Source organism: Urocitellus parryii, chromosome 11 (genome assembly GCF_045843805.1).
Source record: "Urocitellus parryii isolate mUroPar1 chromosome 11, mUroPar1.hap1, whole genome shotgun sequence".
Taxonomy (NCBI): Eukaryota; Metazoa; Chordata; class Mammalia; order Rodentia; family Sciuridae; genus Urocitellus; species Urocitellus parryii.
Window position 1 is genome coordinate 47,754,725 of NC_135541.1, and position 24,383 is coordinate 47,779,107.

The following is a 24,383-nucleotide window of genomic DNA, read 5'->3' on the forward strand; positions in this document are numbered from 1 at the left end:
TCAATGCATCTGCTAGGTATGCATTACCACATTCTCTAGACTTTCCTTAGCTTTACTGGGCATGTCATTTTTATCGTATGGAAATGCTCTTTTGTACATCTCATGTTCAAAATGCATCTCTTTTTTTTTCCTAGTATACTGAACAGTTTAGTAATCTGAAAGCTGAGATTATGATGCTAAATTTTAAACTGGAGAATGTAACACAAAACAGAGAAAGACTGGAAACAGAAAAATACAGATCACTTCACAAATTTACATGTTGTTCTTGTGCAGGGCCATGCCAATCCTCTGTGTATCACTCCAATTTTAGTATATATGCTGCCAAAGCAAGCACACTTTTTTTTTTTTTTTTTTTTTTTGCTACAAGGATTGATCCCAGGGGCACTTAAACCACTGAGCACCACCAACCTTGTTTATTTTTTAATTTTGATACAGGGTCTGGCTAAGTTGCTTAGGACCTCACTAAGTTGCTGAGGCTGCCCTTGAACTTGTGATCTTATTGCTCCAGCCTCCCAAATTGCTGGGAATTGCAGGCATGTGCCACTATGCCCAGCCTATTTTTAAAGTTCATGTTAACTGTCACTTTTTCCAGGAAGCTTTTCTTGATCTTCCTCCTTCCTTCTGGGCAGATCCTTGTAGGCTGTTGTCCTGCATCAACCCTTGCTATCTAACACCAACTCTGTACCTACTCATCATGAAATCCTTGTCTTGCAACTTGAAGAGGGAGCCAGAGATGCCCAAAACAGTTGGCAATTGCTCTGTATTTCCTCTTATTGCTGGAATGCTCTTGTGCTCTGCCAATAACTTTGTCCATCTCTGTCCTCTTTTCTCTGACTTTCACATAAATTCTGGTGTTTTCTTGCATTTTATAATTGATTTTCCTGAATGGATTTTGAACTGACTTCTCTGTTTTTTTCCAAACTGGATATTTTTGGTTGAAAATTTGCTTTTCTTCCATTCCCCAGAATCCAGTCTTGCCTGGGGCCAGGTCAATGCCAGACTTTCCCTGTCTTTTTCCCCAACAGAGTAGGGTGGTTGACAAATTTATCTTCAGCTGGACATGGTGGTGCACGCCTATAATCCCATCAGCTTGGGAGGCTGATGCAGGAGGATCATGAGTTCAAAGCCAGCCTCAGCAACTTAGTGTGGCTCTAAGCAACTCAGTGAGACCCTTTCTCAAAGTAAAATACAAAAAAAAAAAAAAAAAAAAAAGGGAGGGGGCTGGTTAAGCACCCCTGGTTTCAATTCCTGGTACCAAAAAGAAAAAAAAATATTATCTTCACTTACATTTTTCTCTTTATATTTAAATTAAAATTTTAATAGTGATAAAATACATATAAAATTTACCACTTTGACCATTTTAAGTGTACAGTTCAGGGGTGTTAAGTCTGTTTACAATGTTGTGCAACCAATCACCTGAACTTTTTTCATCTAGCAACCTTTTTTACATTGTTTAAATGGCCACTTACTTGTTGGTTTGTTAGATTGAAAGTCTCCTGAAGTTAGAGCAGAGTTCCTGATTTCCGTATCTCTTATTGACTGTCTGGCATAACCAATAATTGCTTCATGAAATTGAATTGTTTTCTCCAGGTTCTTTTCTAATGTGTTCTCTGCAGGGACTTTGTTTTACTAGAAGACCTAGATTCTGATGTCAATGAAACAGCGCACATCTTGAAAACATTTCCACTTATGCAAGCAAGGGAGATGAATCAACCGAGTTTGAGGCTGGTGTAAGGGGTTGGTTGCCTCTGCTTTGGAGATTTTGGCTTTTGAGTTCACTTTGACATGGTGCTGGTGCTGTTTTTGTTCTGGGAGGTGGGGCAGTGCTGCTTGATTTATTTTAAGAAGGCAGAAAGCCAGGAACACATAATTGAAAGGAAGTTTCTGTGCTGGCATTCGGTTTTTCCAACTAAGATGGCAATGAATAAATCACAACTTCCTTTTGTTTGAAGTGGCTGATGTGAACTGGAGTTTAACATTTTATGCTCATAAAATTGCATGTGGCAGATACTTTTAAAATTCCTGTTTTAAAGCAGGCCTCCACACACTACCAACAATGTGTCCTCTTACCTAGCAGCCTTACAGATTTGTACTTTACTTGCCAGCCACATTCCTCAGACTTAGAGGAAACTCATTTCCCTCTTCTTTATGTCCCTAAAGGTTCTCAGAGGACTATGTCTCTTCTAGTCACCTCTGGTTCCCATTTGTTTTCTCAAAATTATTTTTCTTACCTGTGTTTTGACTTAGTGACTGTTCTCTGTTCTCAATCAAGCAGCATATTTTCCTCGATTTCTCAAAAATATCACATTAAATCAATTGTCTATAAGAGATATTTAATGGAGAAAGAGGAAGCAGAAAAGTGGATTTTACCATGTATCATAATTGTATAGAAAAATTAAATTGATATTTGGCACACTGTTCTTTTTTTAACGGGCTTTTTATTTATTTATTCATTCACTATATATTCAGCAAGTACCAGTTTGTCCCTAGACATTGGACCAGGTAACTTCTTAAACATAAAATATCAGGCATTTTAATTAAAATACTACAATTCAAGTTAAAATAGGAAACAAAATTTGTATCTTCCTAGAAAGTAGATTAACAAAGTTACCTTTACAAGTCACACTACTAAAAGTACAAATTAACTGTTTCAATTATAACTCAAATCAAAGTAATAATATTTAGTTCCTGAATCTCATATGTGATTCAAACCACACTATTTGTGTCAAATAATTTTAAAGTATCAGTTCTTCCAGTGATCACAGACCAAGTGTTTCTGGGTTCCATGTTGACATTTCTTCTGCCTTCTGAAATTTGTCAGAATATTGATTTTTAAAAATATTTATTTATTTATTTATTCTAATTAGGTATATATAACAGCAGAATGCATTTTGATTCATTGAACACCAATGGAGCACAACTTTTCATTTTTCTGATTGTACATGATGTAGCATCACACCTATGTGTTCCTCATAATGATGTCAATTTCATTCCACCATCTTTCCTGTCCCCATTCCCCCTCCCCTACTCTGCTTCTTTTTTGGCCAAACTTGCTCCATTCTTCCCATGTCCCTCCTCCTGATTATGGATCAGCATCCACTTATCAGAGAGAACATTTTGGCCTTTGTTTTTTTTGGGATTGTCTTACTTTGCTTAGCATGATGTTCTCCAACTCCATCCATTTACCTGCAAATGCCATAATTTTATTCTCTTTTAATGCTGAGTAATATTCCATTATGAATATATATATCACAGTTTATTTATCCATTCACCTATTGAAGCGCATCTCAGTTGCTCCCACAGTTTAACTACTTTGAATTGAGCTGCTATAAACATTGATGTAGCTGCGTCACTATAATATGCTGATTTTAAATCTTTGGGTATAAACTAAGCAGTGGGATAGCTGGGTCAAATGTTAGTTCCATTCCAAGTTTTCTAAGCAATCTCCATACTGCTTTCCAGAGTGGATGCACAAATTTGCAATGCCACCAGCAATGTATCAGTGTACCTTTTCCCCCACATCCTTGCCAACACTTATTATTGCTTGTATTCTTGATAATTACCATTCTGAGTGGAGTGAGATGAAATCTTAGAGTAGTTTTAATTGCATTTATCTAATTACTAGAGATGCTGAACATTTTTTCATGTTTTTATACTAGTTGATAAATTAATATCCCACAGGAGCATAAAGGAACAATTCTGAAACCATGGTGCACATACACTACAATTGAATAAAAGTAAATGTGTCGAAGATGGTGGGAGCTAACTTTCTTACTGTCTGAGTAGGAAGTTACAGACAAGAAATTCGGAAAGGCCAGTTTATCATGGGAAGGGGTTTATAAGCCATGAAAACTAGTAGCAATTTGTGACGTTTATGATAAATGTATTTATTTATTTATTTTCTCCTTTATTTCTCCCTTGCTTACATAAGTGGAAATGTTTTCAAGATGCGCACTGTTTCATTGATAGCAGAGTCTATGTCTGCTAGTAAAACAAGGTTCCTGCAGAGTACACATTAGATGTGGTGTTTATGTACAGTTTCTTTTGCCTTTAGTCTTAAAACTATTTCCAAAGTTACTTAGAGTTGCACCCTTCTCTTCAACCCCCTTCAGTGAGACTATTTCATACATTTGTAATATAGATTGTTTTGCCACATGATGAATTTCTTCCTGTGATTTCCTCAATGATTTTTTTCCAATTTTGCATACACAGTGGGATTCATATCATATTATAATGTTTTATGAATTCTGACAAATGCATAATCCAAATCATATCTATAATAGCAGTGTTGTAAAGAATAAGTTTACTGCACTAAAAAAATCCATGTGCTTCAACTATTTATATCTTGTCCATTTATCTGGATTTGGAAACCACTGATTTAAAAATTGTCTTTATCATTTTGCCTTTTCCAAGTGTCATGTAATTGGAAGATAGTATGTGGTCTCTTCACACTGACTTCTTTCACTTAGCAACCTGCACTTAGCATCCATCCATGCTTTTGCATGGGATGTAAGCTTATTCTGTTTTATTCCTGCTGTACTCCTTTATATTAACATCTCTATATAATTTTTCCTTTTGTCCTGAAGAACTTGTTTTGACATTTCTTTGTATCTCCCATTCTGTTGGAAATGAATACCTTCTATCTTTGTTGAGAAGATTTTATTTCTTCTTCATGTTTGAAGGATAATTCCACTGGATAGAGGCTGATTTTTTTTTCAACACAAAAATATTTCATTCCACTCTCTTCTTGTGTGCATAGTTTCTGATGAAAAGTCTGCTGTAATCTTCATTTTTGGTCCTCTACTTGTAAGATGCCTCCCTGCCCTTCACATCCCTGGGTCTGGCTTTTTCTAAGATTTTATCTTTGTCTTTGGTTGTCTGAAGTTTGATCATACCAAGTGTAGTTTAAGAAAAAAGTTATTATGCTTAATATTATCTGAGCTTCCTGGACCTCTGGGTTTGTATCTTTCATTAATTTTGGAAGATTTTCATCCTTTATTACTTCATATTTCTTTTGATACTTTCTTTCTTTCTTCTTTTCCTGGTTTTCTAGTTTCACATACATTGCCCCCTTTAGAAGTTGTCCTACAATTTTCATGTATTCTAATTTGGCATTTTAATTCTTTTATTTCTTTGAATTTGAATTTAGGCTGTTTCTATTGACTGGTCTTCAAGATCACCAGTTTTTTTTATTAGCTGTGTTAAGTCTACTAATCTGCACTTAGAAGATGTTCTTCACTTTTGTAGCAGTATGTTTGGTTTCTAGCTCTTAATTTTTTTTCTTAGAGTTCTTAATCTTTCTACTTATGTTACCCATCTCTTGTATGTTGCCTACTTTTTACCTTATAGGCCTTAACATATTATTCATAGTTATTTCAAATCTTCAGTCAGAAATGATTTCAACATTTGAATCTTATCTGAGTTGGCTTCTGATACTTGCTTTGTCTCTTCTCTTTTTTTTTTCTTGCCTTTTAGTTTTTGGTTGAAAGCTGGATATAGGATTTGAAGTAAATGTTCCTTTAATCTGGCTAAGAATTGGACTGCTCTTAATATTTACTAGGGACTTTGAATTCCTTTAGTGGTTTTGTTTTTGTCTTCTCTCTTGACTTTGGAATCTCTTAACTACTTTTCCTTCAAAAAAGTGTGTTTTGTAGTCATCTCTCTGGGATACCAACCAGCCCCTTGAAGGCAAATTGATTACATTAGATTTCTTTTACCCTGGAAGAAGAACAATCATATATTGATTACAAGTGACATGGGTATTGGCTAGCCTTTCCTGGTTAGCCAACACCACTCTATGAAGGTTTACCTAATGTTTGATCCACTGACACAGCATCTGATAAAACACAGCATGGATTAAAAACCCTCTTTTACAACAAAAGGAGATGTGCAGCATCAAGATTGTGAATTCATTGGTTCTATCACATACTGTAACATCCAGAAGCTGCAGGCCTATTTGAGTGATGGAGTAAACTTTGCAGAGACAATTATAGTAACAGCTTAGAGGTGATACTCTGCACAGATGGAGTGCAATCCTCCAGGATGCAGCATATATCCTAAATAAGTGACCATTATATAGTACTGTGTTCCCAGTCAGTAAGATACAAATGAAGCAAGGGACAGAAGAAGGAATTTCCCTGTGTTCACCATCACTCCCAGTGATCAATTTGGAAAATACTTTCTAGGATTTCGAGGGGAACTATTTTATGTCGAGAATTCCATTACATAATTTGTTTTAGTTAATACCAGTAAGTTCAGTTTCCTTATACCAAGAGATAGCAAAAAAGAGACACTTTGCTAGTAGTGGTAACTCCTGGAAGTAGTAGGCTATTGCTACATGGTGATGTCAGGGAAAAATACATTTAACATCCAGATAATCTAGCAAATGTCTCTTGACACTTCCCTGCCTAAGTTAATGGTAAATGTGCAAGTGAAGTAACCACAGCATGAGAAAAAGGATTGGTGACCAGGGGCTCCTACATCTCATGAATGAGTCCCTGGGTCACCCAACAGTTAAACTAGCAGAGACGCAGCTAAGGGTGAGGGAATTTAGAATAGAAGGAAAGGAAGATGATGACAAGAATCAAGTGTGACTCAAAGGCTAGCTATAGTAGTGGAGGCTATAGTTTTTCCCACCATCCTTTGTCTTGTAAATTTTTCCAAGAGAAAAGAAAAAAAAGCTGGGCATAGTGGTTTATGCCTGTAATTCCAGTGACTTGGGAGACTGAGGTAGGAGGATTGCAAGTTCAAGGCCAGCCTCAGCTATTTAGTGAGCCCCTCAGCAACTTAGTTTCTGGGTTGATCCTGTCTCAAAATAAAAAAGGACGGGGGATGCAGATCAGTGGTAAAGTACCTTTGGGTTCAATCCCCAGGACAAAATGGAGGGGGGTGCCCATCCTGGAAGAGCTCTTTTCAGATGAAGTGAATTTATTTTATGAAGCAAATAAATCCCATTAGTGCAGGAGTTAGCTTGTAATAGATGCTGCTGTATGCACCTTAAGAACTGAGACTCATTTCCTCAGCTGTTAGCAGTACTGTGTGCTGACATCTCATAGCTGAATCTAACTGTGGGATTAACCCTTCAAAATAGGGAAATGATTCATCTAAGATTCTGCTTCCAGCTCAGGAACAGGCCCATTTCTTATGACTGATTAATTCAGGGGTACAAAGTTTCTCTGTGTTTGCTGCAAATAGAGCTCCTTAAAGAACTACTTAAGCATCTGTAGCAGCTGTTTTGGGTTTTTTTTTGTTGTTGTTGTTGTTGTTGTCTTTTTTTTTTTTTTTGCTTTACTCACTCCCTTGCAGATGGTATTCCATTATAAAAAATTCCACCTGGTATATCTGGGGGTATAGTTCAGCATGTGAAAGTTCCTGGGTTTGGTCCTCAGCAAAAAAAAAAAAAAAAAAAAAAAAAAGAAAGAAGAGAAAAGGAAACAAACAAACAAACAAACAAACCAAAAAACACCTGCTTGCTAACCTCCATCAGACCTGTTTCATGGTTAAAACTAGCCTTTGACCATAATAGGCTACCAGAGACCATACAAAGATACATCAGTTTATCTCCGACTTTTTCCTAATATATGAGCTTAAATATAAAATGGGAAGAATAGTTGGTTGAAGGATATTAAACAAAGATGATATAGAGAAACAAGAAAGGAGTAGAACCCTGCAGAGAACATTAATTCATAAGGAGCTTAGTAGCATTCTAGTCTTCAAAATTGATAAAATATGGAGACCATCAGGGGATTGAGAGAGAGTAATGGTGACATGCTGTATGTTCCAGAGTATTGAAGAAAGAAAGAAATGTCCAAATTCACACCAAAACTAAACATACATTCAGCCTGCAAGGTCTTGATAGGGTTTTATCTCCATGAGGTCCTAGTGAACCAACTTTTCCAGTGTGAAGGCTGCAAGACAGCCTTGTAGGAGGTTTTTGGTCTCAGCCTACAAAATGGGCAGTGGAGGGTGGGTCGTTTGGTAGGGAGGTGAGTACATGGAAGTTCTAGAGTTTCTGGTTTGTTTGTAGAAGTTAGGATGATTTAATTCTTGCCAATATTATGCTTCATTGGAGTGGGATGAAAAGTTGGCCTGTCAAAGTGCCAGGGTCATTCTGTCTATTCTTAATGGATCCAGAGCTGCTTGCACAGTTCAGTAGTGCTTTTCTCTGGTGTTGCTGTTCCTTTTGACACTAAATGATCAATGAGCTTCCCTTTGGTCGAATTGTCATGATTATTTTCTTTGATCCTGGCTTCTTTGGCAATTCAATGTGCTATAGCAAATAAGATGTATGCCATAAAATGTTGCATGCTGTTCAGCTAGATTTGAACTTTGAAGGGCAGGAGCCAGGTTGGTTTAATTTGTTGCTGAATGTCCAGTTCTGTGCCAGAGTTGGCTGAGAGTAGATGCTCAATAAGTTTGTTGAATGATGGAGTAAATTTTGAACTAGTCATTTACCATCTAAGGACTTTTCATTTTCCATCTATTTAAGAAAGTTTTGCCTTACTTTTTTTATTATGTATGTGAATGTATTATAATACTTAAAAGAAACAATCACATGAAAATTCTATTATAAAAAGCATTCAATCAAATCATTTGATTTGAAAGGGAATATAGAACCCATTCTCACATGCAGTGTAGAAATCCTTTCTGTTATTTACTCAATACTTCCAATGATTGGCAACCAAGTAGGCCTCAATGAATCCCATTGTCAGATGACTGTTCAGTAACTTGAGAGATGGTTCTAGAACCACCAGCACCAGAACAACCTGGGATTTTGTTAGAAGTGAAGACCTCAATTAAGACTTGAAGTAGAATTTACATTTAACAGGATATCCAGGTGATTCACATACAATTTAAAAAGTATTGCTTTTGATTTTTTTCCTTTTAAAAATATATATTGATCTGAAAGTTTATTTTTTTTTTAGAGAATTTTTTTTAATATTTTTTTTTTTTAGTTTTTTCGGCGGACACAACATCTTTGTTTGTATGTGATGCTGAGGATCGAACCCGGACTGCACGCATGCCAGGCAAGCGCGCTACCGCTTGAGCCACATCCCCAGTCCTGAGAGTTTCTTCTTTCTAATATTCACTTGTCAATCTCAAATTGTTTTCTTATAACTTTAAGTCTGGTTGTTCCTTATTGCACATGACAGCTGTTCAAATCTTTGAAGCCCAAATCCAAATTTTTTTCCTTCCCTGTACTCTTCCCAGGGTATTCAAGGTTGGGAACTCTTCCTGCCTTGAGCTTTCCAATAGTACTAGTGTTCTGCAGGATTTGTCTTAATATAAACATCAGCATCTGCAACTGAGGGATTTATGAAAAGAGAGGCAGGTTACATCACCCCTTTTCCCTTGTGATAAATTGAATTGGAATGAGAAAGAGCATTATAAGCTGGTTGTTTATGCATTCAAACCTCAAGGCATGTAAACAGGATGAAACCACTTGTTTCACCCTCAGTGATTGTTTTCTCCAGATCGTGGCATTTTCCTGACTTTTCTATCCTCTCAGGGACAGCTCTTCAAACTTAGTCTTCTCTTTTCTAAACAAAAAAATACTCTTGCATGTCAGGATTGGAATGTAAACTTTTTGAGAGAAAGGATAAGTCTTTTTTTAGATTTCAAGTGAAATCCATACTTAGCACATAATGTACTCTTATTTAAGTTTTTTTGAATACACCAGTGATTCAATGACTGGGGTAATGGGGTAAAAAGACCTAAAGTGATCTTTTGAAAACACATGTATTTTCATGTGTCCCTGATAAAAGGTGGCCTTGGGAATTGAATTGAATACTTGCTGTGTCATATGACTACATAGAGTAGTGTTATTTATCAGTGCCCCTAATTTAGACTTTATGTTCCAATGAGCTCAACCTAATGATGACAAAAAGAATACCAGCTCCATCATTATGGCCAATCTGTTTTAGAAGGCCAAAATGGACCTCTATGAAGTTGATTAAACTTCTTAACAACGTAAAATTTGCTTTTAATGGCATTTTTTACAGGTTCTTTTTTGAAATATGAGGGGCTTTCCAAGATTAGGAAGAGCCTCCTGGCTGAATGGCTTCAGTGATTGTTTCTCTTCACTTCCTTCCCACCATTCTTTTCTTCTTTCTGCCTCTAACTGCATTGGAAGCCACTTCCCTCACTTGCAATCACCTTTTTTATCTGAGTATTACTGAGAAAAAGACTGTGGAGGAGCGTGGTAAACGCAGAGTAGATGGATAAACATAATGATCTAAGAATGACGATGGTGAAATCTGACATTTTCTGGTATTGAGTATAATAATGGGTAGAGATAGAGGAATGGGAAAAACAGACTGTCTCTTTTACCATGGCAACAATGAGTGCATTTATTAGATAAACTGAAGAAGGAAAAGCATTGATTTGGTCCCTGTACTTTTCTTTCCTAATCCTAGATTCTCTTGTTTTTGGCTTAGTTGAGATTCTAAACCTAAGACAAAGCCAGTTACCTTGCAGTGACATCAGTCATTTATTTAAATGTGCAGGCCATGCAGGTATACTGACTCTATGATATTTCATTATTTAAAAATAAATAAATCAAGGATTTCTTTAAAAGCTCACTGAAGAATAGCTCAAGTGCTCTTTTGTCAAGCACAAAAAATAATGTTCTCTTTCAAAGTTTGCATCTTTATTTTGAGGCAATAAACTTACAAGCAGGAATCAAGGTGCAGCTTTCTTTCCAATTATGTGTCATTAGAAATTGGTTCATTCATGTCTGTCTCAAGAGTAAATGGTCATCAGTGAGTCTCTGACAGAGGAGCACTAAGTGATCCCAGTCTAAAAGGAAAACCAATGTGCACTTGAGCAGCAGCATTCACTTTAAAGATAGTTCAAAGGGGCCTTTACTATGTCAAAATGCCCCTGATGTCCACTGGTGCCAGTGGAAAAAGCTATTAAATGCTTATGATAGTGAAACACTGTTATTTAGGAGATAGGAAAGATGGGGAAAATAGATGGCAAACCGATTGCAAGGCAAGAATACAGCAAGTTTCCCGAGAGCATTGCTTGTTTCTTTCTTCTTCTTTTTAAAAATCTTTTATTGATTTTATTTTTTTAAATACATAACAGCAGTGGAATGCGTTACAATTCTTATTACACACATAGAGCACAAATTTTCTTATCTCTGTATATACGGTATCACACCGAAGTTCTCAATAATTTATTTTTTCTCTTCATAGTCTTCTTCCCCTATTTGGGGGGAAGAGAGTGGGTGAAAAATGAATAAAATATAAAACCTTACTTAAAAGAGTTGCAGCATGGGTTGGGATATGCTGATGAGGCAGGAATCCAAGAATATTCCAAATTTATAGGTATAACCATCAGCCCCACCCCTTTTTTGTTGGTTCTAGGGATAAAACTCAGGGCCTTGAACATGTCAAGCATGTGCTTTACCATTGAGCTAGATCCTAAGCCCTCCATTTCTTTACAATTTAGTGTCATTAGAAATTGGTTCATTCATGTCTGTCTCATGTCTGTGTGAATTCAGTCAAGGTATTGAATGTATATCCACAAGTACAGTATATAATTAGAGTAATAAATTCTACCACAGAGAGGTGTTATCAGAGTTAATGCAGGGAAGCCAGAAGGGGACCTGATACCTGGGAATGATTCAAAGATAGAAATGGACTGCATTTACATTTCCACTGTCAATAGAGTTCATATCTGCAGAATCCTTTTTTTTTTTTTTTCTGGTACTGGGAATTGAATCCAGAGTGCATAACCACTGAGCCGCAGCACCAGCCATTTTCTATGTTATTTATAGACAGGGTCTTGATGAGTTGTTAAGCAGTTGAAGCTGGCTTTGAACTCATGATACTCATTCCTCAGCTTCCTGAGCCTCTGGGATTACAGGTATGAACCACCATGCCCAGCCAGAATCCTAGTATCTCCCAGTCTTCTTTACTGTTTGCTTACATCATGATACCTCTATAATGTTTTATATACAGCTTTCCTAACTTAATAATATGTCATGCCCCATTTTCAAGAGAAGAATTCAAACTTCTTATCATAACTTTTAAGGACATCCATGATCTGACCCCAAATGACATCTCCTTAATAAAGAGCTAATATTCTATTGGTCCTTTCCCCAACATGTCCTGCATTTTTTCCTCCTTAATTTTAATCACTTTTTTTCTGCTACTACTATCCCTTTTTGCATATTGAAATCTTAATTTAAATTCCAATCTCAATGTCACATTCTCCATGAAATCTTCCTCAACCTGTCAAACAGAAAGTGATCTCTGTACTTTTTGAAGTTGCCTGACAATTTCTTATGACATTGATAATAAACTCCTAGACATTTGTATAATGCTAAATTCAATGGACACTTTATCATTTGAATACTATCTAGCCTGTTTAGGGTAGCTCACAATACACAGACATCTCCATCCAGTTTCTTCTTCCAAATTCTGAAACAGTCCAGTTTTCTCATTATCTTTCTGGTTTCTTCTCAATCTTCTTGTGGGATACATATTCATTTCCTAGGACTGCCTTTAAAAAGTAATATAAACTGGACTAAAATGAATTTATCTCACAATTCCGGAGGCTTGAAGTCCATACAAGATGTTGGTAGGGCCATTCTCCATGTGAAGTTTCTGTGGAAGGATCATTTTTTTTCCTCTTCTAGGTTCTCATGGCCCCTGGCATACCTTTGGCTTCTGGTAGCATAGTTTCAACCTCTGTATCCATCTTCATTTGGCTATCTTCCCTCTGTTTGCCATATTTTCCTCTTTGAATCTCAGTTTTTCTCTTTTACAAGGGCACTTGTTATATTGAACTATGGCCCACCCTAATCAACAGTGATCTCATCTTAATTCAATAACATCTATATAGACCCTATTTTCAAAGAACATCATGTTAAGAGGTACCAGGGGTTAGGATTTGAGACTATCTCATGGGGGATACCATTTAATCCAAAATAGTGGGACTCCCATTTCTTGCCTCTTCTTTAAATATTAGGGATTTTTAGAGTGACTTCTTGTGCTTTCTTCTTTCAGTAATCATTTATATAAGGAAAAAAAAATAAGGTGGCAATACCAAATATGGTGATTCATATGTCAGGTATAATACAAGGGCCCAAGTTGAATATTCTGGATATATTCTTCTGACATAGTCTCCTAAAATTTGGCTATTTCCCCTCAGCTTTTCTTTAGAACCATGCTTTGAGAAGAGATGATGGATTCTTTAAAAATAATCATTGAATGTTACTTTTGAAAAACTAACAAGAATATTTTAATAGGGCAACACTGACAATGCAGAAGTTATATGAGATACAAGTACAGTGGTCCTCAGTTTGGTCCCACTGAAAAAGCAATTTATGTAGGCTGAACTGTATTCCCTTTGAAATTTGTAAGTGAAAGTCCTAACCCCCAATACCTCAGAATATGCATGAACATGGAGGAAGGGTCTTCAAAGAGGTGATTACATTCACATGAGGTCATTGGGGCAGACCCTTATCCAATATGATACGTGTCCTCATAAATAGAGAAAATTTGAACACAGAGAAACACAAGGGATGTGGGTGCACAGAAAGAAGATGAGGTGAGGACACAATGAGAAAGCAGCCATCTGCAAGCCAAGAAAAGCCACAGGAGAGACCAAACCTGCTGAGTCCTTGATCTTGGACTTCCAGCCTCCAGAACTGTGAGAAAAACATGTCTGATGTTTAAAACACCCACTTGGTGGTAATTTGATATGGCAGCCATAGCCAGTGAGCACAACCTTTTGTAAAGTTATTTGCCTAGTCATCACTAGTACAGTCTAAATGCTGACCTAGGTGCTGAGAATGAAGTTTCCTTGTGGAATCGATGCTAGTAGGTAGAGAAAAGCTCTAACAACAAATAAGCAAAATATTTGCCAGATATGAGTAAGTGCTACAGAGCAAAATAAATAAGGGAGATTTCACATGGGAGGTGGCAATTTTGCTGTCATAAAGTCCTCACTGTGAAGGTGAAATTTAGGCGAACACGAGTAAGACAAGGGAGGGAGGCCCAAATATCTGGAGGCAGAGAATCTCAGGTAAAGGAAATAGCAAGTGCAAAGACCCTGAGCTGGGACTGAGCCTAACATATTCCAGGACAATGGTAAGAAGGCTGTGGGGCTGAGATGTGTATCGCTCAGGAGAGTAACATGGCAGAGACATACAGGGTATTTGCTAGGAACTAACTTGTACAGGAAACCAACTCCCAGAATGAAATAAATACAGAAAAGAATGGAGGAATAGAGACATGAGGGAGGGAAAAATGGAGGGAGTTCTCAAAAAGTTAGAGAAATAGGAAAAGAAGGAAGCCATTCTGTAAAGGCTACGTAACATATGATTTTATGTATAGGACATTAAGGAAATGTATAACTATGGAAACTACAAATAGATCCATCATTACTAGGGTTTAGGGAGGGAGGAAAGTTTAATAAGTGAAGCACAGAGGATATTTTATGTAAGTGGTGAGACTGTTTTGCATGATGTTATAATGGTGGGTACCCACCCAGCACTAGTCAAACCTCATAGAACTTTACTGTACAGAGTGTATGAAAAAGTAGAAAAAAAATCTTTTAGGAAGTTGGAGGATCCCAGGATAGAATATGGAACATGACCAAATAATTTAATTATATTTTCTAATAAGTTACACAGACCCTCACTGAAGGGTCTGGGGTAAGGGAAGTTGCCTAACCTAAGCAACCTTGGAAATGAGCGAAGACTGTAAGACTAAAGGAAAAATGAATGATACATAAATACTATACCCTAGTTTATAACATTTTTCCATAGGGGAATGGGTTAACAATCCCTAAACAAACATGTATGGATCCTGGAACTGGACAGTTAAGTAAATGGAATTCAGATAGATTTCCTACGTTGAAGTAAACACTTACAAGTAAGCATGGGAGAATGATCCATGTGGTCATGGGTTAGAGTTGGGGACATTAGCATGAACTCATGGTAACATTACTATAGATACAGGTGTTGACATATAGAAACATTTGCAGAAATGTTGTATGCAAGGGTTAGCTATATATTACACATTCTCCCCATCTCCCACCATCAGCTGAAAAGATCTAGATTCAAGGACACCTAGAACCCCATCTAGATATTTGTTAATGTTTGTTCCAATAAAAGGAAGTAGGAATACTTGGAGAAATGACTGTTTTCAGAAAATATACAAGATAAATCTATAGCATGTCATAGTGCCATGAAGAAATGCTTAAAAAAAATAAGAATGGGGGCATATGAAAAGGAGATGAGCCAATATTAAGAGTTTTTAATGCAGGAATTTGGACCAATTAAGCAACAAAATTAAGTAGTATTGTATTATAATCCAAAATATAAAATATGCGTACTCTGATATAAATAAGTGATTGAATAAGTATATAAGTGGTGGAAAAGATAGATCTGTGTAGAAGAGTTCCAAATAAATAATGTAGATTCTCCACCTTCAAGGAGGCATCACTTAACTCCCCACTTCTTAAACATGGGTGACGCATCGTGACTTCTTTCCAAAAAGTGCAGCTTGAAATGAGGAGAAGAGTATCTTTAAGGGGTGAAACCTGATAACACCACCTCAGCCAGGTGATCAAAGCTAATATCGATTGAGGGTAGTCATGTTGATAGTATGTACTCTTGTGCTATAAGGAGAATGGTGCTTTACCTCCATGGTCTTCCTCTCAGCATAACTGATAAGAGGCTAGCCATGAGAACAACATTGGAAAGCTGTAGTTGAAGGACATTTTACAAAACGACCAGTACTAACCAGTATTCCTCAAAGCTATCAAGGGTAACAAAAACAAGAAAACTCTTAGAAATTGTCATAATCAAAAGCAACCTAAGGAGACTTACTTGCTACATATAATGCAGCATCCTGGAGGGAATCTTGGGACTGAAAAAGAATAGATGGTAAAAACTATCGAAATCTCAAAAAAAAAATGTGGACTTCAGTTAATAATTATGGGTCAGTTTGGGTTTATTGCAACCAATGTACCATGCTAATGGTACAAATAAGATGCAAGAAGGGAGACTTGGTTTAAGGTACATGAGAATGCTACCATCTTTACAATTTTTCTGTAAATTTACAATTTCCCAAATACAAACTTTATTGAAAAAAATCACTATGCCAAATTTCAGCCCACACCAATTAAGTCAGAATTTCTGGTGATGTGAGCCAGGCATCAGCATTTTTTTGAAAGGGTCCCAGGTCCTATCAATGGGTAGCAAGGTTTGGGAACCTCTGGGGAAGAAGTCCCTGAGCCATGGAGGCCATTATATTGTGGCACTCCTTAATTCACTCAAAAATGTTCTGAACTAAATGAAAATGTTGAGTGTTGCTTTTATTTTAGACCTCTTTGGAGCTGAATTTTTAATTATGAGTGAGTTAAAAATAAAGTCCTGGAACAAGTTGCTCATTTCAGTACCACTTGATGTCCTACAATTGGATATGGAGCCACTAACTGACAAATGTATCAAGTGTATAATTACAAGCAATATGATATCTTAAAATTTCTCTTGTAACTTTCCTGTAATTAAAATGAAAAAAATATATAGGCATACCCTATTCTCTATCTAATCACCATACCGTGCCCTCCCCTCCCAAGCACAACCAGTGGACCCTCACCATGGTCCCATGTTTCCATTTTCTATCTTTTCTAGCCTTCTCTGTGCTCCAGGAGGCAGCCACTGTGAGCTCAATGCTTAGGTTCCTTTGCTCCCTGACTTCCATTTGTGTGCAGGCATGGTGGCAACAAAGTCAGTACCTTCAGCCTTACTCTTTCCTCATCAGGGAGTGGCTGTATCTGCAGCTCCTGCTCCTGAGTACTTCTTCTCTCCACTCTGCAACCATGATTTCCTTTCCTCATTCCTTCAGGTTGAGGAGGAGTAATGGTTTCTGTTGTGGCTAGTCTCTTTGTGTGTGTGTGTGTGTGTGTGTGTGTGTGTGAGTGTGTGTGTGTCTGTGTGTGTGTGTGTGTGTTTAACTTTTCCTATACCTGTGTGAATTGTCTACTGAAATGTTTTTTATTTTGACCCTTTGAGGGTACTGTTTCCTGTCAAAATTCTGACAACACAATTAGTATTAAATTGTCAGCTTTCTGTTCTTGAGAAAGATAACCCACCCTTTTAAATTAATATACTGTACTGCTTACTTATTGACCTTAGAAATGTCCATTTTTAAACAAAATTATGCTGAAACTAGAGTACATCACTTTCTCTAAATCTTTACTTAGCAAGAGTCGGAAAACCTACGCTGGTTCTCTACATATTTTTGAAATTTCACTTTTAATGAGAGAATCTGGAACCATTGATCTAAATGAGAACTCAGCTTTGAAACATTAAAGGAATCCAGTTGTAATTTATTTTACCACAGGAATCTTACAAATCTGGTGAAAGTTGCCAAAGGCTGTCACAGAGGACACTCAGATTACTGGGGTTCATTGTTTGTATGACTTATTGTCCCATTTCTGGTAAAAAGGGAAATAGGATCAGGGAAAATAAAAGGAACTATAAAAATTAAAGTGGTTATTTTCTGTACCTATTGCCACATAGGGAGATGTTATACCACGTTGTGTTTTGAATCTCACAAACACAGACCTGTATTATATTTCACTGGGAAACTGATGTGGAGAGCGATAGAGAATGAGCCACAGAGTAAATCTCAGAGGACGGTCAAGAGATTGAATGGGTTCTTGAATGACTTGCAGATGTTTGGTGACAATGACTCAGAAACTCCATGTTCACAGATCTAGAAATATTTACATTTTCACTCTTCCAAAGTCTTTTTGGTTCTAAATAATTACAAAAGCTCATTTACAGATGACTCTATCGCTAAGCAACAGCATTGGACATTTGTGTTTATTGGTGTTTTAAATGTTTGAATGTGTTTCATAATGTCAAGCACCTTTGATCTATAATTGAGATAAAAAATTTGAAGTACCCTATTCTTGGGTAGGGTACAAGAATGTAGGGCATATATTTATCATGGTTTAGTCTCCTTGACTTTAATATTTTTCCATGCTGAAAAAGCAGTATCCTTCTTTGTTGTGTCCTATCACATTTAATTTTGGCTGCAAAGCCATTAAAACATTTTAAAATGTTTCATCTATTTAAAAACATTTTTTGTTGTTTTTATTCTCATTACTTTTTCTTCTCTGTGTTTAAGACACAACACAATATTTTAAAATTCACCCTTTTCTTCATATACTTTAAAAAATTATTTGTTTTAATTAGTTGTACATGATAGTAGAATGCACTTTGATACATCATATATAAATGGAGCATAATTTCTCATTCTTCTGGTTATACATGATGTAGAATCCCACCGGTCATATAGTTATATATGTACATAGGGTAACAACGTCTGATTCATTTGACTATCCTTCCTACTCCATATCCCCTCCCCTCCCTTCACTCCCTTCTAACTAATCTAAAGTAACTTCTTCATACACTTTTAAAAGGGAACTTTAAAAGGGCTACGAGGCTTAGTCATAAAGTTTTATAGTTACAATCTGAACACAAGCTATTGTTCACATGGCATGGAAGATTAATTACCAAACCCAAGGATTTCCTTTCTCTTTACATTTCTAATTGAAATTTTAAAAAAATAAACTTTTAACTCTGGTTTATTTTTTTTTCTTTTATCTAGTGGTAGAAACCAGTTGATAGTAAAACTGGGAATAGTTTCAGTATGTTTTCCATTATGTGAAGAAAGTTGGTCATTAGGGAGGAATGAAACTCATGTCAAGAAGTGATATGGAGATGGGAAAGGTACTGGTGATTCTGGGTGTTTTCTTCTTCCTGTTGTTGCTTGAAATCTTTCTGTTTCCATAAAATAATAGTTACTCCTTTTTGGCTAATCTTGGGTGGGACTCTAAAGGGCAAAGGTGATACAATTATAACCAGAATTAGATTCAGAAACAAGATGGAACTGAGTGTAGATGCTAAAGTAGCTGGGAGAAAACAGAAGAACTGTTCCACTGAGAGCCAGGAGACACTTGGAGCTTAGTGCCAGGTCTGGGGCACTATCGGAACTCATTTTTCCCTATGCTCCTTTCCTGTCTGAGCATTGTGCCCTGTGTGGAGGAATATTTTGATTATCTGGTGTGTTTTCCCTCAGCACTTCCTTCTGTTTATCCTATAACCAGAACACAGTCCTGGAGTGAACTCAGGCTCTGAAAACTAAGAGAGCTATCCCATACCAGATAGGAACTAGGAAAACCAAAGGGAAGCAAAGAGAGCTCAGTTGTTGAATCCCTGAGCAGAGGGCTCAGCATCCATCACTGAACAAACCATAGTGGGCATTAAAATTGAATGTGTTTTATAATATTGACTCATCTAATCTAATGGAATAAAGATTTTTAAAGTACCCAATGAAGTTCATATTGTAAGACTGAAACCTGTGAGGAAGGAACAACAGAATCTCTCAATGAGTTTGAGAGGAATCTAAGACCTGAGAGAATCAGAGTACAAAGAGCTATTACTCCTTATTCTAGGTGGAGCTAGGGGTGGAGAGGAGAGCCCTGTGTTTTCTGCAACTTGGAATAGCATGGAGCAATATATAGCGTGTGGTCAAGGTAGTCAGATTTGAAGCACCCTCACATACTTTTCACCTTCCTCTGGTCAAGAGGTGTAAGAGCAGCAGAATACTTCCTAAGCTTAGCAAAGACATGGAGCCAGGCTTGGAAAGTATCACCAAGATGTCCATGGCCCAGAGTGGTGTTGGAGAACACTTCTTGGTACACTTCAGAGTCATTGATCTGAAGTAAACTTTGCCATGAATCCATGTAGATCACTACTTAAAGCCAAAAATAGAAAAATGTGGACAGAAGGCTCAGGTGCCAAATTCAACAAATGAACAAGTATTAGAAACTTTGCTTATCTTGGTCCTTCCCTGGTCCCCTGCTTAGAAGTGAGTTGTGAACTCAACACTAAATAAATAAATAAATAATATTAAAAGAAAAATAGAAACAGCAACCAGAATCCCTTGAGGCTTAGTTGCTAAGACAGGATCTCATTAAAGATGTTAAATTCAGGTGCAGTTCCTGAACCCTTGCTATGTGGCCAGAAATTAAAATTGTATCTTTTTCACAGACCATGCTCTTACCTGTAACAGAGAACCAGGCTACTAGCAGCTGCAGTTTACAAACACATATACAGTAGTCTCTCAGTACCCATGAAAAATCTATTCCAGGACCTCCATATGTAACACAAGCTGCTTATATAAAATGGCATAGTATTTGTATAAAATCTATGCCCATCCTCTCATATACTTTAAATCACCTCTATGTTACTTATAATACCTAATACAATGTCGATAATTATTATACTGTATTGTTTAGGAAATGATGTTAAGGAAGAAATGTCTGTATCTGTTCAGCTCAGATGCAATTTTCCCCCGATATTTTCAAATGCTCTTGGTTGAATCTGTGGTTGTGGAATTTGCAGACTTGAAGGCTCACCCAGTCATCATCTGAAAAGTAAAAGCTCTTCTCGAATCACACTCCCTACTGTCTTCCAGTTACAGAGTCCCAGGTGGGAGTTACTATAATAGGTTCCACCTAGATCACAGGCTGTGCGGCCTCTGCAGTCTGGGTGCTGTAACTGGAAGCCTGACCAGATCCATGTGGTTGAAGTTAGGTGAAAAATGAGTGTCTCTACCAAAAGGAAGCGCTTTGACTAGAGGAAAGAGAGAAGAGGAGCTGGCTGATACTTCAAAGTGGTTTTTCTATCTCATGTGACCATTCTAATAAAAGTTCATCAATGTCACATTGATATTATCCAAGAAATCAACATAACAAACAAGATACTATGTCTTTTATGATTTATTAGCTCAGAACTGACACCTGGATTCTGGGGAAAAAAAAACTGTAAATCATCTATCTATCTATCATCTATCCATCTATCTATGCTTTTCATTGTAAACTTGAAAACTTTGCAGCATCTTAACTATAAGGGTTTGCTTATAGGTCAGTGAATAGGCCTGGTGATTTTTGTCCTCAGATCTTATTAAACTCCTGCAGAGAACAAAGTGCTTTGTGCTATGTGAAAATTGGTTTGCAGTATGTGTATTACTGATCATCAGGAGAATCAGAAATATTGGTCACTTACCTTTAAGTCCATAGGGACTCAAATATAAAATGCATTTCTATGAGAACTTCATTTAGCTGCATAATTCTGAAGTGATTTTATTCCAACCATTTTTTTTTTCTCAGCAGCTTTTCCAGGCAATGTTCTAGAAGTACTTTCCCAATATTTATTCTCTCAATTTATTTTTCACTATATTCTTTCAGGTGCAAGGAAATAATAATTGACATGGATTATGTGTAAAATTTGGAGAATTTTTTAGTTTTTCTTACATCCTTGCACCCACTGCTAATAAACAGGCAAATAGGTAACAAATAAAAGAATGCAACATAAAGTCCTAAAAATTCCTTAAGGAAAAGTAATATTTTAGTTCCAGTACTAATTCATTTTTTTTTCTGGTACAGAATTGTAAATAATGTGCCTTTCAACTCTAAACAGCTTTTCATCCCAGTATTCCACAGCTTTTTGGCAGTCAAGGTAATATGATTCTTCTGTATTTATGCCACCAGCATTCTATCAGGCAGGAAAGGTATTCCAAAAGATTAGGAGCCTGAATGGTTTCTGGATTGGGGCAGTTGGCCAGAAAATAACACCCCACAGTCACTGGGCTGCCTCAGTCCTTCAGGAACATCTGAATGGCTCCCAGTTCCCAGGACTAGACTAAGAACACTCAATCTTACATAGATATTTTCAAATAACACTTCTCCCCTTTGACTCTAAAAGTAATATATGACCATTGTAGACAATTTGTAAAGTTAAAAATAAAGAATAAAGTATATTCCTTCATTATTTCTTAATCTGAAGATAGCTACAGATAATATGTTGGTATATTTCTCATCATTGTTTTCTGTGTGTATAAACATATATTTCACCTATGTACTTAACATCCATTGAGATTATGTGACATATATATTTCCTATAATATATGTCCTATGGAAATTTAGAATAAAAATTCCTCTTTGTCATGTGAATTTTATTTTTTAGTTGTTCTTTTTAGATATACATGATAGTAGAGTACATTTTGACAACATGGAGTATAACTTATTCTAATTAGGATCCCAATCTTGTGGTCATACATGATGTGGAATCACACTGGTCGTGTATTCATATATGAACACAGGAAACTTATGTCCGATTCATTCTACTGTCTTTTCTATTTCCATCTCTCCTCCCTTCCCTTCATTACCCTTTATCTAATCTAATGAACTTCTATTCCCTCCACCCCTCTTATTGTGTGTCAGCATTCACATATCAGAAAGAATATTTGGTCTTTGATTTTTTGGATTGGGTTATTTCACTTACCATGATACTATCCAGATCCATCCATTTACTGGCAAATGGCATGTGAATTTTAAACAATACTATAGATATATAATCATTGGGATGCAATTATACATAAAACAAAACACTTTGTGTTTGTTCTTTTTAATTGTACAGACAGAAAACTGTAAGACATGCCTTTTTATGTCAGTCCAATGCCTACTAGTTGAGCAATTTCTACAAACAAGATAGTGTACTAAATACTTTAGGTGATAAATAAAAAATAAACATGAGGGCATTTACCTGGATATACACATAAGTAACTATCAAATGAAATCAGATAATAGTGATTCATGACAAAAGGACAACAGAATAAATTTGCAAATGATTGTAAAGAAGGCTCATTTAGTTGGATCTTGGCATATTGGCTAGGATTTCAGTCAGCAGATGATGGTGGCTGAAGAATGAGGAACCCCTCATGGAATGGAGGAAAAACATTCAGGATGGAATAGCATGAACAAAATCAGGAAGTGGGAAAAAAAGGAAAGATGTGTTTAGATAACTGCTAATTGTCTCTGGTGGGGAAGAAAGCATCCATGAACTAAGCTGACTGTGCAGAGAATGAATTGAATGCCAGACTGAGTTTGAAGTAAAAGCATAGAATGATCAGGGCTGTGCCCTAAGAATACCATCAGGTGGATCTTGGGGGTGTAGCTTAGTGATAGAGTGCTTTCCTACCATATAAGCCTGAGGTTTGATTTCCAACATTGAAAAAAAATGTATATATATGACTTAAAATTCCTAGAAGGAATGATGAGGCCAGATGTGTGAAGGGAAGTGTTCATATAACTGTTTTTTAATCATCTAATTTTTTAAAGCTATAAATTACTATTTTTATCCCCCCAAAATACATTATTAGAAGTTGTTACAAAGCATAAGAATTTCTTGATGTGTTTTAATGTTTCAACTTCCTTGTCATTAGTATTTGTTTTTATATAATTTATGGCTTGACAATAAAGTATTCATTTATTCTGACAAAAGAACATATATTTTTTTCTTTCATGAAATTTTTCTCACTCAAAAAGCATTTATGGAGTAATTGTATGACATGAATAGTATATAATGACTATGTCTTCTGGGTAATTTGATGTAAATTCTGGGACTGGAGATGCTTGAGCAAGAGAGATTTTGAATATCATTAATTAATTAGTTAATTAATATTTTGAAAAAAAAAGAATTCCCCAAAAGAGAAACATAGGGGACTTCTGTCCCAAAGGCTGTGATTCTGCCCATCATTAGGAATAGGGGCTTTTGAAGAGGTGATTCAAAGGCTACATTCCATGTGTTCTCTGGAGTTGTAATTCACTTGTTAATTTGGGAGATAGTCATTTCTGAGATCTTCTGGTACAATCCTCAAGTCTGGATTACTTCATTCCTCTGGTGGGTGTGTACTCAAGGATATATAACTCTGCCTAGGATGGGAAAGAAAGGTAATCCTGTTCCCCCCCCCCCCCCCCCCCCGAGATTAGGGAGGGGGAGAGATTAGGAAGGAGCAGGGAGAGAGGAAGAGAAAGAAACGTCCATTTAAAAATTAAGTTGCAGTTGCAGAGCAGCAAGGGCTATACTCAAAGCATAAAGTGAACCACTGTTACATTTTCTCAGTGTCAGTTTATATATTCCATTCCTATGGAAAAAATGGGCAATGACATCTTCAAGCTGCTTCCTGCTGAAAGGGGGCAAAGTTGGAAAAAGTAACCCAAAGTTCTTATTCTCTATCATGTGGGGCATGGACAGTTAAGGGTATTCAGCATCAGAAAGGTTCAGAGGTCCACAGTGGCCGATGGCAGGTGATTAGACAAGGCATACATAGGACAGGGATCATGTTAAGACATCAATAAATAAGACAGGAAAGCATTACTAGTTGCACAAAAGCAACTAGTATTTAAGGCCAGTCTCTGAAAACCATGAAGACAATAACTCATAATCATATCAGTGAAAAACAGATCGAGTTTATCAATGTAGGAAGTTAGGAAGATTTGAAAGT

At 36.6% G+C, this 24,383-nt stretch overlaps 1 non-coding gene across 1 annotated transcript; it reads right to left on the reverse strand.

Annotated features, from left to right (window-relative positions):
* Positions 1-228: 228 nt before the first annotated feature.
* LOC113198348 (U6 spliceosomal RNA) lies at positions 229-334 on the reverse strand. The gene has a single exon (XR_003302832.1). It is a non-coding gene; the product is annotated as a U6 spliceosomal RNA (small nuclear RNA).
* Between the last annotated feature and the right edge of the window lie 24,049 nt (positions 335-24,383).